This window comes from Mesoplodon densirostris, chromosome 14 (genome assembly GCF_025265405.1).
Source record: "Mesoplodon densirostris isolate mMesDen1 chromosome 14, mMesDen1 primary haplotype, whole genome shotgun sequence".
In the NCBI taxonomy this organism is placed as follows: Eukaryota; Metazoa; Chordata; class Mammalia; order Artiodactyla; family Ziphiidae; genus Mesoplodon; species Mesoplodon densirostris.
Window position 1 is genome coordinate 51,677,607 of NC_082674.1, and position 12,917 is coordinate 51,690,523.

General features: G+C 40.2%; 1 non-coding gene across 1 annotated transcript; it reads left to right on the plus strand.

The window, feature by feature from the left end:
- Positions 1–12,514: 12,514 nt before the first annotated feature.
- Positions 12,515–12,619, plus strand: LOC132502252 (U6 spliceosomal RNA). Its single transcript, XR_009534446.1, has one exon. It is a non-coding gene; the product is annotated as a U6 spliceosomal RNA (small nuclear RNA).
- The last annotated feature ends 298 nt before the right edge of the window (positions 12,620–12,917 follow it).

The following is a 12,917-nucleotide window of genomic DNA, read 5'->3' on the forward strand; positions in this document are numbered from 1 at the left end:
GCAACTTGTCTAAGAGAAACAGAAAAGAATGACCTGAGCAGTGTGCCCTTGATGACGGTATTGCTATGTTAAACAAGTTAACACATGCATGTAAAGCAGTTAGAACAGTGCCTGACATATGTAAGTGCTCAAAAAATGTAAAATATTATTAGACCATTATTATTTAGAAATAACTATGTTGTGCTCATTCCCACTTTTGGCCTTGCCTCATGCTGTTCTCCCATCTAGATTGCTCTTTTGCTTTGCTACCTATTGAAGTTTTTCCCTTGCTCCAGGTCCCTGCTCAAATCTCACCTTCTCCATGAAGCTGCTGACCTCTCTCTTCTCTGAATCGTGTTGCATTCACAACGTTTCCACAGTTTAGCAGTCAGATGTTCTCACTGCTTTTGTTGTTGTTATTGACCTTGACTCCCCAACCAACTCTTATGCTGTATTAGTAAAATTATATACGAAACAAACAACAGTGTTCACATTTGTTAATTTTGAGTGATAGGTTGTTTTAGACTATGCTTGTCTGTAGTTAATATATTTTCCCAAATTAAAGAAAAAAATTGAGGACTTCGCTGATGGTCCAGTGGTTAAGACTTCGCTTTCCAATGCAGGGGGTGGGGTTCGATCTCTGGTCAGGGAGCTAAGATCCCACATGCCTCACGGGCAAAAACCAAAACATAAAACAGAAGCAATATTGTAACAAATTCATGAAAGACCTTTAAAATGGTCCACATCAAAAAATCTTAAAAAAAAAAAAATTTGAGCCAACCAGAAGCTATTGACCATTGAAATTATGAGACTCTCAGAGACTTCCCTAGCGGTCCAGTGGTTTAAGACTCCACGCTTCCACTGCAGTGGGCACGGGTTTGATCCCTGGTCGGGGAACTAAGATCCCACATGCCAGTGAGAATTTCAAAAAAAATTAAGAAAAAGTGAAACTTCAGCAAGAAACGTAGGCAACTGTCAGAATTATTTTACATCAGGAACAAATACTTGAGGGAGGATTTCTAAAGTGCATTATTCATTTCTAATGTTAAGTAGTCATATACTCAGGGAAGAAGCATGACTTTTTCCCAGTAAGTAATGTGCAATAGCTGAATATTTGTTAAATGACATCTAGCTTTGTCCAACAAATCAGTGTAAGTCTCTCTGACAGCGGTTCTGGAGTGGGCCTAGGTTAGTACTTTTTAAAGGTCACCAGGTGACTCTATTGCAGACATGTTGAGAACCATACTGCTGTGTGACATGATATCTTTAAATGACTAATACTGTAAACCTCAGTCAGAGTTGTGTTCAGGAGCATAAAAAGAAATCAGGAAAGCATAGATTCTGACATCAGAGTACTGCCACAAGGCGGCGCTAAAAGCTCAAGGAAACCATAGTTTAAATTAAATCACATTAAGCTTCCTGCTTGCTTAGTCTTCCTTACCAACTGTGCATACGCATATTGTTTGTAGAAGGAAACAGAATATTGGGGAGAGAGCTGATAAGGGGAATTTTAGCTAATAAGGAATCCTAGAAGGCAAATGAGAAAAAGGTAGAAAAGCAGGAAAACAAAACGAGAAACACCACTTAAAAGATCAAGCTTAAATATGACGCCCTTCCTCAATGCCGGAATTGTCTGTTCTCATAGCCATGCTTTTGTATGTTTATTCTAAAGGTTTTATATGCATTTAGAAGTCTCTAATAGTTCTGAAAATTGAGAGGAAAAATGTTTAAAAAATCAAAATAAGTGATGGGAAATGAATTAATGCAAATTCTTAAATATAGAATAATGAAATGTTTCTCCTTTTAATAAATATTTTAACTTAGCAAAACTATGTCTTCTAAATGAGTACGTTGAGGTCCAAAATATCTAGCCTGCGAAACTCCGCACTGTCCTCGCTGCAGTTATCTGAAGACTTCCCACCCTGTTCCTCCTAGCCAGCTGGGCAGAGACACAAAGACACAGAGAAGCATTAGACAGGTTTACACCAATATGTTAATAGAGGTCATTTCAGGGATGGAGCAGGTGAGGCAGAATTATAGATGCTCTTTCTTTTCATTGTTGTTTGCCTATGTTTTCTTTTTAATTATTATTAAATATTTCAACTAGACAGAAAAGTACAGAGGATAATACAACAAACATTCAGGTACCTACCACCCAGCATTTTAACATAATAATATGATATATATATGTTTTTTTTAAGAAATAAAGCATTTCAAATACCCTCACCCCATATAGATAACACTGCTTCTAGCTCTTCCCTTCCCAGAAGTAAACACTTCCCTGAAATTTGATGTTTATTATGCCCATGCATGTCGTTATACTTTTACTACATATACTATGTATCCATAACATAATATACTATTTAAACTTTATATAGTGAGCTCATCTCCTTATATGATTTTTTATACTCTAAATTATGGTTTTGAGATTTATACATTTTAAGACAGATAGCTTCTGTTTATTTATTTTAGCTATAGTCATCTATTCTATGAATCTACAGAAATGTATACATCTATTTCCTGTCAGTGGGCATTGAGTTTATTTTCAGTTTTTTTCTTAAAATAATGCTGCAATAAAAACTTTCCATCATTGTCCTTGTGCATATATGAGTTGCACAAATTGACTAAAAGTTTCCAAACTTTTCTCCAGAGTTGCTGTTCCAGCTTGGCCTCCTGCTAGCAGTATGTGAGAGTCCCTGTTGTTCAGCTTCCTCACCAACAATGAAGGTTGTATCATCAGGATGACTAAATTAAGCCACAATAACCAAGAACCACCAGTGACTTAATTCAAAGGTTTGTTTCTTGCTGCAAGTGCAGTGCAGGTAAACAGTGAAGGGCCGTTCGTCGCAGTCACTCAGGGACCTGGGCTGAGGGGATCCATCCTGACACATGCTTCTGAGAGGCAGGGAGAAAGAACTAAAGGGCTCGCACTCTGGCTGTGAAAGTTTCTGCACAGAAGTGATGGACATCACTTCTGCTCACATTTAATTGGCCAAAACAAGACGTGATCACCTCAGAGCGTCCCCATTCCTACCTTTAGGGTCTGAATGTTTGTGAATGGTTACCAAGGTACTGATAGACTTTAATTTTTATTAGTCTAATGAGTATGAAATGGTGACTTGTTATTTTTATTTATATGCTGCTGATTATTACTGAGGTTGAGCATATATTCAGATGTTTATTGCCCAAGTATGTTTAGTCCTTTGAAAATTGCCTGTTGATATCCTTTGCCCATTTTTCTATTGAGTTTTAAAAGTCTGATTTTGTAGGATATGTTTATAATCTGGCTACTAATCCTTTATTGATTCTATGCACTATAAGTATCTTCTTCCAGACTGTGGCATTATGGCTTTCCACTTTGTTTAAGGTGCCTTTGTTTGTAGAATTTAATTTTAATGTCATATTTGACAGTTTTTTCCCCTTATGGTTAGTACTTTCTGAGTCTCATTTAAGAAATCTTTTCTTATTCAAATATTTACACCAATATTTACTTTCAAAAGTTTTAAAGTTTTGGGATTTCCCAGTTGGTGCAGTGGTTAAGAATCCGCCTGCCAATGCAGGGGACACAGGTTCGAGCCCTGGTCCGGGAAGATCCCACATGCCGCATGGGCATAAGCCGCAGAGCAAGTATGCCCATGCGCCACAACTACTGAGCCTGCGCTCTAGAGCCTGCAAGCCACAACTCTTGAGCCCATGTGCTGCAACTACTGAAGCCCACGCACCTAGAGCCCGTGCTCTGCAACAAGAGAAGCCACTGCAATGAGAAGCCTGTGCACCGCAATGAAGAGTAGCCACCGCTGGCCGCAACTAGAGAAAGCCCGTGCGCAGCAACGAAGACCCAACACAGCCAAAAATAAATTTAAAATTTTTTTTAAAGTTTTAAAGTTTTGCCTTTTCATACTTATAACTTTAATCTATCTGGTATTGACTTCGTGTGTGATACAAAGTGGGGATCTGATTCTTTTTTCTTTTTTTTTGTTTGTTTGTTTGTTTGGTTTTTTTGGGTTTTTTTTTTTTTTTTTTTTTTGCATTACACAGGCCTGTCACTGTTGTGGCCTCTCCCATTGCAGAGCACAGGCTCCGGATGCGCAGGCTCAGTGGCCATGGCTCACGGGCCCAGCCGCTCCGCGGCATGTGGGATCCTCCCAGACCGGGGCACGAACCCGTGTCCCCTGCATCGGCAGGTGGACTCTCAACCACTGTGCCACCAGGGAAGCCCTCTTTTTTCTTTTTTTTAATATTTATTTATTTGGTTGCACCGGGTCTTAGTTGTGGCTCACAGGCTCCTTAGTTGCGGCTCACAGGCTCCTTTGTTGTGGCACGTGGGCTCCTTAGTTGCAGCAGGCAGTTTCCTTTAGTTGTGGCTCATGGGCTTCTTAGTTGTGGCATGCATGTGGGATCCAGTTCCCCAACCAGGGATTGAAACCTAGTTGATCCATTGGGAGCACAGAGTCTTCTTAACCACTGCACCACCAGTGAAGTCCCAGGATCTGATTCTTATTTTTTTCCATTTAAATATAAAATGATTTCAGCTTCATTCATACTTTCTTCCCTGACTTAGAATGCTGCCTGTCATGTAGTATCATGTTTCCATTTATGTGTAAGCTTTTCTGGGATCCTTAGTTTATTCCATTGGTCTTTGTCTAATCCTGTGCTAGAACTACACCGTCTTAATTACTACAGCTTTCTTTTTTTAACTTTTTTTTAAAAATTTCTTTGTGGCTCCATTTGTTGCTGCACACAGGCTTTCTCTAGTTGCAGCGAGCCGGGGCTACTCTTCATTGTGGTGCACATGCTTCTCATTGCGGTGGCTTCTTTTGTTGTGGTGCACAGGCTCAGTAGTTGTGGTGCACGGGCTTAGTTGCTCCACGGCATGTGGGATCTTCCTGGACTAGGGATTGAACCCGTGTCACCTGCATTGGCAGGTGGATTGTTAACCACTGTGCCACCGGGGAAGTCCCTACTATGGCTTTCTAAAGGCTTTTATATCTGATTAAATCCAACTACCTTGTTCTATTTTTTCTTTGTTTTTAAAATAAATTTATTTATTATTTATTTATTTTTGGTTCCATTGGGTCTTTGTTGCTGGGCGCGGGCTTTCTCTAGTTGTGGTGAGCGGGGGCTACTCTTCATTGCGGTGCACAGGCTTCTCACTGCAGTGGCTTCTCTTGTTGTGGAGCACGGGCTCTAGGCATGCAGGCTTCAGTAGTTGTGGCATGTGGACTCAGTAGTTGTGGCTCACGAGCTCTAGAGCGCAGGCTCAGTAGTTGTGGTGCACGGACTTAGTTGTTCCGCGGCATGTGGGATCTTCCCGGACAAGGGCTCAAACCCGTGTCCCCTGCATTGGCAGGGGAATTCTTAACCACTGCGCCACCAGGGAAGTCCCTTATTTTTTAAAAATAGTTTACCTGGTTTAAAAATTAAAGACTATAAAAAGATTGCATGTCAGGAAACAGAAACCATACTAGGTGTTGCAATAGATGGGTGTTAATATTAGAAATTGGTTAGGGACTTCACTGGTTGTCCAGTGGTTAGGACTCCACACTTCCACTGCAGGGGGCACAGGTTTGATCCCTGGTCTGGGAAGTAAGATCCCTCAAGCCGCTCAGCCAAAAAAGAAAGAAATTGATTATATAGGCAATGGAGGATTTAAAAAATGAAAAGAGGACATTGAGGTACTAGAGTAATTGTAGGTATAGCCATCACCCTTAAGGTTGAGGAAACAAAGTGAAGAAATTTCCTATTTATCATTTGTACTTTTACTTGGTAAATGGTGTCTTTTGGCCATTCAGAGTTTTTATGTTTAGCTACTCAAATTTACCAATCTAGTCTTTCATGACTTTAGATTTTGAGTCACATGTAGAAAGGTCTTTCACATTCAAAGGCTATAAAGAAATTCTCCATGTTTTCTTCTAGAACTTGTGTGATTTTATTTTTCCCATTTAAGTATTTGATTCATTTGAAAGTTTTAATGGTATAATATGTGAACCATGGATGCAACTTTATTTTTCTTTCAGATGGCTACCCAGTTTCCAAGGTGTCAATAAGCACACATATTGGATAGAATTCTTTCCTCCACTAGTTTGAGATGCTGAATTTATTACACACTAAATTATGGTTTAAGGTAATTCTAACTGCAAATCCCAAAATGGCTCAAACACAATAGAAGTTTACCTTTCATTTGAATAAAATCCAAATAGGTGGGGCTTCCCTGCCAATGCAGGGGACATGGGTTCGAGCCCTGGTCTGGGAAGATCCCACATGCCGCGGAGCAGCTAAGCTGGTGAGCCACAATTACTGAAGCCTGCAAGCCTAGAGCCCGTGCTCTGCAACAAGAGAAGCCACCGCAGTGAGAAGCCTGTGTACTGCAACAAAGAGTACTACTCCTGCTCGCCGCAACTAGAGAAAGCCCACGCACAGCAACAAAGACCCAATGCAGCCAAAAATAAATAAATAAATAAATAGTTTATTTTGTTAAAAACATATATATTCACTATTTTACTTAGCAATATATCCATATTAGTTCAACAACAAACACCTTTATTTATTTTTGCAAAAAGAAACAGAAATCAACCAAAAAATAACAAAACTGGTTATCTATGGGCAGCAGGAATGAGGTAGAGGGGTTAGGGTTGGAGAAGCTAGGCTTTACATAGTTTTTAAAGCTAGGCTTTACCTAACTCTTTACCTAGTTTTTATTTTTTTTAAACTTTATTTTAAAATCATTATATTGTAGGAAAAAATGGAGCACAAGAGGATGGTCTTGTCCCAGGTCTTGAGTGAGTCCCTGGGACCAGCCACCAAGTGAGGGTCCTTCACTTCATGCAGAAAAGAATTCAAGAGCAGGCCATAGTAAAGTGAAAGCAGGTTTATTTAGAGAGAGAACACACTTCACAGAGTTTGGACCATCTCAGAAGGTGAGAGCGGCCTCAAGGTGTGTGGAGGATTAGTTTTCATGGACTGGGTAATTTCACAGGTTAACAAGTGGCAGGAATTTCTAACTATCTTGGAGAAGGAGTGGGGATTTCCAGGAATTGGGGCACCACCCACTTTTTGGCCTTTTATGGTTGGCCTCAGAACTGTCATGGCACCTGTGGGTGTGTCCTTTAGCGTATGCTAATATGTTACAGTGAGTGTATAATGAGGCTCCAGGTCTATTGGCAGTCGAATCTTCTACCATCTTGGGCCTAGTAGGTTCTAACCGGTTTTCGTGGTATCCTGTTCTTAGTGGTTGTGCCCTGCCCTCTTCCTTCCTGTCTCAATTATAGATTCACTGGGTACTGTAATGTAGCCAAATTGACACATAAAATGATTAAGCGGGGATGAAATAGGAAGCATGAGAGTCAAGAGCTGTTTAGGAAATAAAATCAACAAAACTTGGAAATTGAGTTATGAAATGGTAGGACAGGGGTGGAAAATTGAGGATAATCTCAAGACTGTTTTCTTGGAAGAGCCGCTGGCTGAAACGAGAAATTAAAATAGAAGAGCAGACTTGGATTGGGGCATCTGGTAGAATTGTGCCCAGCTTCTTGTCATTCACACTGAAACAAACATTCTAGGAGAGAGCACCACCCAGGAGTTGTCAGCTACCTAGAAGTCAATTCATTGTATGCAGAAGAACTCAGCTAAACCACCGAGAAGCCACTGTGTATAGAAAAGTGCCATTACACATTTTGAATATAAATTCGTAAACTTTCAGCATATAAACTAAGGTTTAAAAAAGAAGTACATAGATAAAATGACAAGAGATTCTCCTCATTGTTTGGGAAGGAGACGAGAAACAAATAATTGCAAAGTTGTTTTCCCCTAAACTGCATACACTTCACTTTAGGCTGTCATGATTATATGACATATGTATTACATTATTGTGTTTTTGTCAAACAACAAGAACTTGAACTTAGCCCTTTTTTGCTGCAGAAAGTGTCCTTTTAGTGACTTTTAAAAATTGAGTGGCATTTTATAATGAACTTAAAACAATGTAAAAATGGGATTTGGTTCCCAAGCTATTTTTGTACTTTGCCCTCAAATAACTGACTAGGAAAAAATTAAACTGACTAAAAAGGAACTAGAAGAGTCTTCCACTACCTTAGCTAGGAATGGACTACAAAAGTTTTTTCTCAAGGTACAGTGCACAATTGTTCAGAGTAAAGCACATAGAGCCCTTAGCATTCAATGCATTTTCTTTATATCTCTAAAGTTCCTTAAATATTTAACCATATATATCAGGAAAAGGACAATTGGAGAGTAGAAGTTCAACTGCAGGCTTTTTGTATCAATGACAGGTACATAAAAGATTCAGAGATGACCCAGACAGATCTCTGTGTGAGCTGTGTATATATGATAGTGCTACCATATTTCTCATATTTAATGATATTCTACTTTTGGCATTTTAGTGTATGTATACAAAATGGGTTTAATAACCATGGTTCTGATTTGTCTTATATTAATCATTTCTTAAAATTCTTGTATGTGCTTTTTACAATAAAAAGTAAAAGTAAGTGATGCCAAAAAAAAAAAAAGAATAAAAAAACAAGGTGTATCTATATTGTAGTGAAATTCACAATGCCGCAGGTAAAGAGAAGACTCTAAAACCTTCCACAGAGGGAAAAAACCAAGCCGTAGTCAAATTACAGGGAGTTGAGATGACATTGTATTCTCAAGAGCAACATGGGAAAGTAGAGGACAATGGAGCAAGGCAAAGAAGACAATCGAAAATGCTTTGAATCTTGAATTCTGTGCCTAAACTATCAGGTATGAGAGCAGAGTGGAGAGACCTTTAGTTAATCAATGACTCAGGAAGTTTACCTTCCATACATACTTTCTCAGGAGGTTATTTGTGTATGTAATACACCAACAAAAGGAAAAGAAGGTGTGGTTACCCAAAAAACAAGGGACCCAACAGAGGAGAGACATGAAGAGGACCTTCTTTCAGTCATGCACTGGAACCAGAGAAGAAAGTACAATCAGAGAAAAGTCTTTGGCTCTTCAGTGAACAGTATTTACACAATCATAGTAATGTAAACATTGTTTTTTGGTTTTCCACTTTTAGAATCAACATATGTGGGAAGGGGGCAGGGTCGTCCCTACAATCCCTTTGTTCATCGCTCACCCTTCTCTCCTACTCCATTCAAGCTATACCTTGGTCTCTACTGGGCCACACAGACGGTGATCAGATGACGATGTGAATCCATCTCAGTGACTGCTGAGGTTGAGAGGAAGCCAGTGATTAGATAAATGAATTATGTGTCCAGGGAAGCCAGCAGTGGGATGGATGTGATTCAAAGGAGTGAGGGGACTGTGAGCGGAGGTTTGAACTGGTTATAATTGGATTTATAAAAATCAAATCCCTGAATGTGGTGAAATAAATTCATTAATCCACTAAATATAACATATATTCTTTTAACTTTCCTATACGTTGGAAAACAGAGCTATCTAAAGAAATCTTTAAAGATTATTCAATGAGATTAAGGAGTGTTATGTGGAAGATAATGTTGGTTGCTTACCCAGCAGCCATTCCCTTCTTTCTTTGCTAATAGAATTCCAATTTTGTTCAGGTATTAAGTGGTAAAATGCTTGTAAAGGAAGCTGACCCTTTACTAGCCCCAGAAGATGAATTTTGATTAGTCCAGCCTAGTAATGGTGATTCAAATTCCCTTGCCAGTGATTCATTTAAGGAGGAGCATGTCTGTGATTATGGATAATGGGAGGTGAGGGAAAGTCTGTTGTAGCGCTTCTGGGAAATTTTCCCTGATGTTTAAAAATAGGCACGAGTAAGGGATGTACTCTTCTTCCCTTTCAGGCCTTTGGATGTTGTATTGTCAGAACATTAAGCTTGGAGTTGCTGAAACCGTATTGCAGTCATGAGGAGAGCCAAGAGAGGAGGACAAAGCTTCCATGCTGAGAGACGGAAGAGGGGAACAATTTAATGAAAGTCTGGGGCTGGCGATTAACACTTTGGCTAAACTACCTCAGAACATTTTGTGAGAACATGCTGGGTTTTTTTAATTGTTTCCGACAGTTGAGTTAGATTTCCTGTTACTTGCAAGCAAATGCATCCTAACAGAGCCTAAAGAATTCTAGGGGGGGAAGAAAAAGTTCTAGGGAATTCTGGCCAAGATAGTAAATATATTTTTTAAAAGTGATTTCTAACTTCCCTGGTGGCTCAGTGGTTAAGAATCCGCCTGCCAGTGCAGAGGACACAGGTTCATGCCCTGGTCCGGAAGATCCCACATGCCACAGAGCAACTAAGCCTGTGCACCACAGCTACTGAGCCAGCGCTCTAGAGCCCGCAAGCCACCACTACTGAGCCCATATGCCACAACTACTGAAGCCCATGCGCCTAGAGCCCATGCTCTGCAATAAGAGAAGCCACCGCATTGAGAAGCCCTCGCACTGCAAGGAATAGTAGCCCCTTCTTGCCACAGGTAGAGAAAGCCTGCACACAGCAACGAAGACCCAACGCAGCCAAAAATGAATGAATTAATTTTTTAAAGTGATTTCTGAAACCAATTGTATTAATCTTTCTTTAAAAAAACAGTTTAGGGGGCTTCCCTGTTGGCGCAGTGGTTGGGAGTCCGCCTGCCGATGCAGGGGACACGGGTTCGTGCCCCAGTCCGGGAAGATCCCACATGCCGCAGAGTGGCTGGGCCCGTGAGCCATGGCCGCTGAGATTGCGCGTCCAGAGCCTGCGCTCCGCAACGGGAGAGGCCACAACAGTGAGAGGCCCGCGTACCAAAAACAAAAAGAAATATAATGAGGCTCAAGGTGATTAAATGCCTGTGGTGACTCTGCTAGAATGTACCAGAAATGGGGTTAAAAAAAAAATATATATATATATATATATATATCATTGATTCGATGCTCAAATTATCCCAGACTTGGCCAGTGGGAGCCCCTTCAAACCAGATCCTGAGTCCTCTTGGCATCTCTCCATCATTTATTTTTTATCACTTCCGTACTTCTCAGCACAATGAGATGTTCCAAGCTCAACTTGTATTTTCCCTGTTCCTCTCTGGAATCAGCTATTTATTCAAGGAACACTGGTTCCTTTTAGTGACGATGTTATTTAGAAACCAATATCTAGGTCCTAGATATACTCTACTAGGATATTTCTACTTCCAGTCCCACTCTGTGGTCAGACCTAGGAAGTGTAAGTATATACCTTCCTTCTATATTTATTTCTATAACTATCCACCTGTATTGTAAACTATTATTTCACATAGATAATTCCAAACCCAGTTCAATAACACGGGGTTCATCTAATTTTCTCCCTTTTTGTTTTTGTTTCTTGTTAGTGAGAAATCTGGCTACCATTATCTGAAATATATATATATTTTTTAATATTTTATTTTATTTATTTATTTTGGCTGCGCTGGGTCTTAGTTGTGGCACGCGGGATCTTTGCTGTGGCATGCGGGATCTTTTAGTTGCAGTACGCGGACTCTTAGTTGCAGCATGCAGACTCTTAGTTGTGTCATGTGGACTCTTAGTTGTGGCATGTGGGCTCCTTAGTTGTGGCACGTGGGCTTAGTTGTGGCACGTGAGCTTCTTAGTTGCAGCATGTAGACTTCTTAGTTGTGGCACGTGGGCTTCTTAGTTGCGGCATGTGGACTTCTTAGTTGAGGCATGCAGACTCTTAGTTGCGACATGCCTGCAGGATCTAGTTCCCCCACCAGGGATTGAACCTGGGTCCCCTGCATTGGGAGTGTGGAGTCTTACCTACTAGACCACCAGAGAAGTCCCTGAAATATTTTTTATTATGTGTTGAATCCTCTGTATGAGCCAATCTCCTGCCCCTGCTGCTGCCGCTCTCTCCAATGCTCTCCTCACAATGGGTTGCCATTAACTGCTACCATAGAGTTATCCCTGTTGCCCTGCTCTGATATCATCCTTATATGGGCCACCATTACGTTCTCACTTGTGAAATCAATCAATTCTGAAAATAAATAGCAGAGGATCCTTCTCTTTGCTAATAAACAAATACCATGTGAAATCAAGAAATTACTCAAGTTTATTTAACTTTTATTTATTTTATTTATTTTTGGCTGCGTTGGGTCTTCGTTGCTGTATGCGGGCTTTCTCTAGTTGTGGCTAGCGGGGGCTACTCTTCGTTGCAGTATGCGGGATTCTCATTGCAGTGGCATCTCTTGTTGTGGAGCACGGGCTCTAGGCTCGCAGGCTCAGTAGCTGTGGTGCATGCGCTCTAGAGTGCAGGCTCAGTAGTTGTGGCCCACGGGCTTAGTTGCTCTGCGGCATGTGGGATCTTCCTGGACCAGGGGTTGAACCCATGTTCCCTGCATTGGCAGATGGATTCTTAATCACTGTGCCACCAGGGAAGTCCCTATTTAACTTTTTAATATTTGAATGGTGGTATTCAAAAAAGTATCCAGTCTAAAAGCACTATTTGCTTAAAAATATATTTAAAATATCTTGAACATGCAATAACAGGAGTGAATCACAAAAATATTATGCCATGCAAAAACAAAAAACAAACCGAGGTACAAAAGAGGTCTTTACATACTGTGTTTTACATACTGTGTTCACTTTGGCACCATGTATACTAAAACTGGAACTATACAGGAAAGATTAGCATGACCTTTGCACAAAGATGACACAAATTTATGAAGCATTCCATACTTTTTTGTTATACATATGTTACCATGATAAAAAATAGTAAACTAGAAAGAGTATATACTGTATCATTCCGTTTACGTGAAATTCTAGAATAGGAAAAACGGTATCTATAGTAACAAATAGCAGATCAGTGGTTGCCTAGGGCAGGGGGATTCACTGCAGAGAGGCATGAGGGGGAACTATGATGGAAATGGAAATTCCATTTTGGGGTAATGGAAATGGTTTATAACTTGACAATAGTATAAATTTGTCAAAACACTTGAAACTGCATACTTGAAATGCATTTCATTATATGTAAATCATAT